The sequence below is a fragment of the Meleagris gallopavo genome, chromosome 1 (genome assembly GCF_000146605.3).
Source record: "Meleagris gallopavo isolate NT-WF06-2002-E0010 breed Aviagen turkey brand Nicholas breeding stock chromosome 1, Turkey_5.1, whole genome shotgun sequence".
NCBI lineage: Eukaryota > Metazoa > Chordata > Aves > Galliformes > Phasianidae > Meleagris > Meleagris gallopavo.
The window spans coordinates 88,785,719-88,792,285 of NC_015011.2; the positions used below are offsets into that span (position 1 = coordinate 88,785,719).

Here is a 6,567-nt window from a genome sequence, read left to right on the forward strand (position 1 = left end):
GGGACGGAGGGGAAAAGGAAAAAACCCACACCTTTTATCCTGAAACTCCTTGTTTTGTAGAGAGTTCCTATAAACCATTTCCAAAATATCAGAGCTTCCAGATTGCTATTTCTAGGAACAGGGTGTTTTACAAAAGAGAAGAACAGCAATTCAGTCTGGCTGTAAGTGACATGGTTTTTTTACCACTGGGATTTGTTTATCCTGCGCAATTCATAGAATCATAGAAGGGCTTGGGTTAGAAGGGACTTTAAAGCCCACTCAGTTCCAATCCCCAGCTATGGGCAGGGCTGCCTCCCACCAGCTCAGGAGGCTTTAAGCACCTTCAAAGATGAGGCATCCAAAGCTTTTCTGGTCAGCCTGTGCAAGTGCCTCACTGCCCTCTGAGAAAAGATTTCCTCCTAACACCTAACTTAAATCTCCCCTCTTTTAATTTAAAGCCATTCCCCCTTGTCCTGTCACTATCAGACCATAGAAAAAGTCAATCTTCCTCCTGATAATAGCTCCCTTCAAGTACTGGAAGGCCGCAGTGAGGTTTCTCTGGAACCTGCTCTTCTCCAGGCTGAAGAAGCCCAACTCCCTCAGCCCTTCTTCATAGGAGATGTGCTCCAGCCCTTTGATCATCTTTATGGCCTTCTTCTGGAACCACTCCAACAGTTCCATTTCTTTTCTGTGGTGGGGGCCCCATACCAGGGCACTGTACTACAAGAGGGGCCATATTGAAATGATAAGCTTAAAGATATTTCTGAAAAGATTTACATTATACTTGGCCAACTTGTATTTGTAAATATAAAACTTCAGGAAGATTTCTGACTTCTCACAGTACTTCTCTGTATCCAGTGTTTCATTCATCATGTGAAATCTTGCTGTTATATTCTATATGTTACCGTATTTTCCTTAATTTGCTTTCTCATTGGGTCATCTATCCTTTTTTATTTTACTCTTTGCTTGTATCTGAACCTCAAGCAGCACATATCAAACATTATTGTTCTATAGAAATTTTTTCTTGTATAACAGTACCTTGTCTTTCTTTTCAAATTCATTATTTCTTTTGTATTGCCTCTCTCCAAAGGAAATTCATCATTTGCCAAGCACTGTTAGCTATATCAGTTGTGCCATGAAAAATGTAATGCATTTTCTTTCACAAAAGATTAATAATTACTTCCTTGTTGTTGAGAAGCTTTAAAACCAGAGAACTAAATGCTGTGTAATGTGAGCTTGGCCAGTGTGTAACGTGGGCACTAGCCATGAGCAATGCTGATTACTCCAAGTGCTATTCTGCACTGGTTTCCTTGAACGTGATATGCTTAGCAGTGGCAGGGGAGGAGTGGATATCATTTCAGGTTTCATAATTGTGTTTACAATATTTTTAGTGCACTTCAAAACTGTTCAGACTGAGTTTGCTTAGTATCAAAATCTAATCTATATTTCTAAGAATAAAATGACATATGCCACTCAGTACTAACTTGTGTTCTTCAACATAGGAACTGAGATTATGGTTTTTTGCAAAGAATTAATTGCTACGTTTTGTAGCAGCTATAATTGCTCTCCACTACTTTGTATTTATCTGTCATTGTAATATGAATGTAATTCCTGAAGTCTTCAAATTAGGGTGTTTTTAGGATGCATTTTTCATGATGAAATATTTATAGGCTGACAGTATACTTCACGTCTTGTGATTACTGAAACAGAAAGAACTGAGGAAAAGGGGAAAAGAAACACAGGCAAAACATAGTGACAAAGAGCAGGAGTAGAATATAAGGGAAAAATGGTTGTGAGTAAAAGAAAAATGAATGAGATCATAGGAAATATTGTCTTTTTCAAGGAAAAGAACTTAAAGATGCAAAACAATGCCCAAAAAGTAGTGCAGTTGGCACACTGCTGATGAGGGTTTCAACGTGTATTCCTTAAGTATTATATCAGTGTTATAAGCAATGTTACTTTATTTATTCTTAAAGTCATCATAACACAAACATGAAAGATACATAATCTGTTTCTGATTATAGCATAACAGTGAATTCTCTTCCCCATTCATTGTATAAACACAATTATCAAATTATTTTTGAGCAAATCTGTTGGAAAACTGTTCTGGCAAGCTTTGTGTTTTTTGTCTTCGTCTTCCAGTATGAAGGCTTTGGGCAGGTAAAGAAGCCATTGGCTCTTAGGCTGATAATGTTTGTGACTTCTGACACCCAAACTCTTTAGTCACACTCCTGATAACTTACGTGTAGCTACAAGCGCATCCCTTGTAGTCAACGTAAGATTTTTGAAATATCTGTCTCATTCAGCACTGTTTCAGTTCAAATTACTTACAAATCAGATTTATTTTTTTGATTCCACAAACAAACAAACAAACAAAAAAAGAAAAACAGCCACGGGAAGTGATATTTTTCTTTTTGAAATAGCTGGGTTTTGTGCCACTCTACCTATTTCTTGTCATTTTCTAGCCTTTGAACAAATATGTCTGGACATTCATATCCAGGCATTACCTCTACTGGTTTGTGATGTATCCTCTGTTCTGGCTGATGCAGTGCAGCTTCAGTCCTTCCTGCTTTTGGGTTCTGGGCCCTCAGGTAGGGCCAAACTTACACTAAGATCTTGGGGTTGCAGTCCTCACAAGAAAGGTTGTTGGTCTCACATTTCAGCTGTTACAGATGTTTTATTTCTCAGAGGTAGGGGGTAGCATTTTTTGTAGGTGATACTAAGCTGTGATACTGCAAAGCCAGTTCTGCCTCAGGCAAAGGAAAATCTGAAAGGGGAAAGAGATGAACCTAATGAGGCTGGTAAAAAGTTTCTAAATACTATGGGTTTTATTTGCTGAGCATTCAGTTATTATTAGAGGTGGACAAGAGATTACTCAAGAGCTTAGCAATTCTGAAGAAATGATTCCAAACAGTTCTTTTGTTGAAATTGCAAATACTTTTCTTTTCTATGTGAGCTAATCTCCTTGCATTTTTTTTTTCTCTGCAAGTAGGGATCAGGAGTGAGCGAGCAGTAAATTAGCTGGGAAAGGGCAGTATTTAGCCAGCAAAGCTGATGCACGCAAAGCAGCTCAGATGCCTGGCCATCCTACCAAGGACACTTCAGCTGCATCAGTGCAGGAGTCTGTTGGGCATCTACATCCCCTCTGCCCTTTGGGCTGATCTGCTAAATGCAGGCATGTTCAAAACATCTTGATAGAGCACAGGCTGCCATACCATATCCTCTCGGAACGTTTGGTCTCTGCTTTTATGGCTTATTCTAATAGATCAGGAAGGTGCCATGGTGACCTGAAGATGTTTGTGGAGTGGAGGAACAGCATAGCCCAACCATTACACAGGAAGAAAGTGAGATGCCAGTAATCTGTATGCAATGCACAGTGTACTGAAACGTATGCATACTTGTGAGACATATTCATTTATCTGTACAATGAAATAGTGAGTGCTCTTTCAGTTTTTGCCTCAAGCTTTACTGTTGTGCGAAGAATACCAACGCGAAATGGTATTACACCTGAAAAAATACAGTGTAGCACATGTCTTTAGTGTTCCTTACTTAGCTTGTTGCAGCATGCTGTTTATATTGCCCTTTGTTTTAATTAAATTAACTTTGCATTGAAATGAGTTCTCCAAACTCTAATGAGCACTCTTTAATTCACAGTTTTTCAAATGCCAGATTTAACATTTGGTCAAAAAGAAGCTAGTAGATAAAAAGATAAAAGGGCAAGGTTCTAATAGAAGATTAGGCCTCCCTAAGTCTCTGGGAATAATTAGAGAGCTAGTTAACCTATGAATATTTATAAATGTGTTAATTAAGGGATGTGTGAGTGAATCCACCTTGCTGTGTCACATACCCATTAACCCGAGCAACTCCCAGATGTTCATCGTATCTGTGTTAAGGACAACCTGCAATTCAGCTGTATTTTTACTGGTGTGAGGAGGTCTGCCCAAGGAGATGCTTAAATCACACACTTAAATCAGTGTCCTGCCAAAGTAAGCAGCACAGATTCAAGGAAGACATTGTGCCAAAGAGCCACGTTTGTGGCTTCCATATTTGTACCAGTTTTAGTGCAAGAAGAGACAGAGGACTTTGCAAAATCATTTCTCTGTTATTTTATTCATTTGATTTGATTCAGCATCTTTGTATCCAGTTTTAAGAAATGCTTTACTAAGGTTAAGAGAATGGTAATATGTGAGATGTGTACTGTGTGTGTTCTCCTAATATTAACAAGAAGAAAAAAAAAAACCACCAAACCCAGATTTTATGCAGTATTTTCCAAAATTTCACTATTAATAACTATTTATGCATCTTAAGTGATTTAATATACTTCTTGGTAATGTAGCTTTTGATTTTTATAGGCTAAGGAATTGTCTTTAATGTTGCAAGGGCAGAGCCCAGGCAAAGATTTATGAGCAAGAACAATTTCTGACTACATTGTCCATGTTTTTTAGCCAACCTTTGGCTGGTGTCACAGCTTTTTTTGCCCAAACCAATACTTTAAAGCCAGACAAAGAGTGACTTCAACTAAGAAAGGTGAATGAAATGAATTTAGAACATGTAAATATTGTTTCTTATTCTGAATCAATTTCTGGAAAAAGATTGTTAGTTTCTACTGCTTCTCAGGAGAGCTTGAGCTGCATGCACCCTTTGTGAGCATTGACTGGTTGTACTCTGGTGCTTTGCAGTGCATTGCATAGCGTACAGTTAACCCTGCTTAAGAGACAAGTCATGGGTGATTTTAAGTAAAAGTTGTGTTTTGCTATTGTGAGTCTTGAATTGCATCTGGTCTGCACCTGGGGACTTGAAGGGCGAGGAAATCCCCACTGTTAAAATATGTTGCCTTACTCTGATATGATTCTATTCAGCTTCTCTTTCTGGCCACTGGAAGATTTTTCTGTTCCTCCCATGCACCTAGGAGCTCTTTAATATCTGCTGTTTTTTCCCTTTGAAACTCTCGTATACTGTAATTAAGTCACCACAAAATGTTGTTTGTGATAAATAAATAGATTGAGCTCATTACAATCCTTACCATAAAATGTTTTCCTCAGGTAGGATTTGTGGCTTTTTTCTGCTCTCTCCTAAGCTTTTCAGCCTTTCAACCTTTCAAAATGCATTAGAAAGCGCAGATGGGGGAGCCTGAGTGGGTCACCATGGGCTACATTGGGCTTCCCTAGTGTCACTTCGTGGGAGGAGCAGAGCGCTTGTTGGCCCGGAGCCTTGCACATTTTGTAGGGTGTTTTCCAGGATGCAGCCTGCTCCTCTAGACATGTGTCCCACTTTTCCGCCATAGAACACTCTGGGGAACAGTTGTGGAGGGAAAAGGGAAGGGAGAAAGGAAGAGATTTCAAAAACTCTCATTGACATTACTTTCTTGTACCAAGGGCTTGTGATATTTTGGATATTATCATAGAATCACAGAATTGTTTGAGTTGGAATGGAACTTCAAAGGTCATCTAGTCCAGCTCCCCTGCAGTGAACAGGGAAGGGACTCTTAAAGCTCCATCAGGTGCTCAGAACCCTGTCCAGCCTGACCTCAAATGTCTCCAGGAACGGGGCATCTTCACCTCCTCTCTTGCCAAGCTGCTCCAGTGCCAGGTATTAGTGGCAGTTTTAATCTGATCAGGCTTTAATCTGAACAGGCTGGTGATGTATTCTCTGAATGGTGACAACTGTTCTACTGTACTGAGTGAAAGTTCAGAAAATGTCTTCACATCCTCCCTGTTGCAAAACTCATTCTGAATAGGAAAACAGTACTAAGAGATTTATTTATTTATTTATTTCTGTTTTTAAGGTCATTCGTTTTAGGGAAGGCTTTTTACAGTACAAGTGTGCAGAACCTCCTAGGGCAGTGGTAATTTCACCTCAGGCTGCATGTAAATAATGGAAGTCAGAGACAAAAAAGTGCTATTAATTACATTGTCTTGCATACTGCCAGTGGAAACCCTTGTTGCTTTTTGTGCTTGCAAAATCTGGGTTTAGAATAGGTCAAACAGCACATGACTGACTTCTGAGTTGCCAGCATCAAAAATAACATCGAGTGCAGCCTCTCAAGAAGCAAAAATTTGGCTGTAATGTGCTGACAGCTGTGCTGACTCCAAATGAGCGCAGCTGGTGCAGGTCAAGTTGAAGCACCTGCATCCCTGCCAGATGCTAGACTGATCCTAAAGGATTGCCCTGGGTTTCTTTTGAAAATATCTGCGAGTACCTGTGGCCTTCACAGAGCAGTTGGAGAACAAACTGCTTTTATTAAGTGACCTCCTTTCTTGTTTGCCAACTTTGTGAGACACCTGTGTGGCTATTAAGTGATGGAGAGTGTAGGAGTGGACAGAGGAGAAGACACAATGAGGCTCTGTGTTGTTAGATCATAGTCCTCATGAGTAAATTCTGTCCCCCTCTGCCCAAAAAGGGGGGTGATAGCCTGCGCTCCCTTGCTTGAGCAGAACTGATGCCTGGGCACCACTTCCTCCAGTGGGAGTATGAGCCAGGAACCATCTGCTTGAGGCAGCGTGACCCTTTCAGCAAAGCAGCAGAAATAACATTCCTCCCAGTCACCAATATTTAAAAAAATATGTATTTTTCTTTTTCTTTTTTTTT

At 39.8% G+C, this 6,567-nt stretch overlaps 1 protein-coding gene across 2 annotated transcripts in view; it reads left to right on the top strand.

Annotated features, from left to right (window-relative positions):
* LOC104909327 (ephrin type-A receptor 6) overlaps positions 1–6,567 on the top strand; it is a 314,483-nt gene that overhangs the window by 50,613 nt on the left and 257,303 nt on the right. The gene's annotated exons all lie outside the window — the stretch shown is intronic.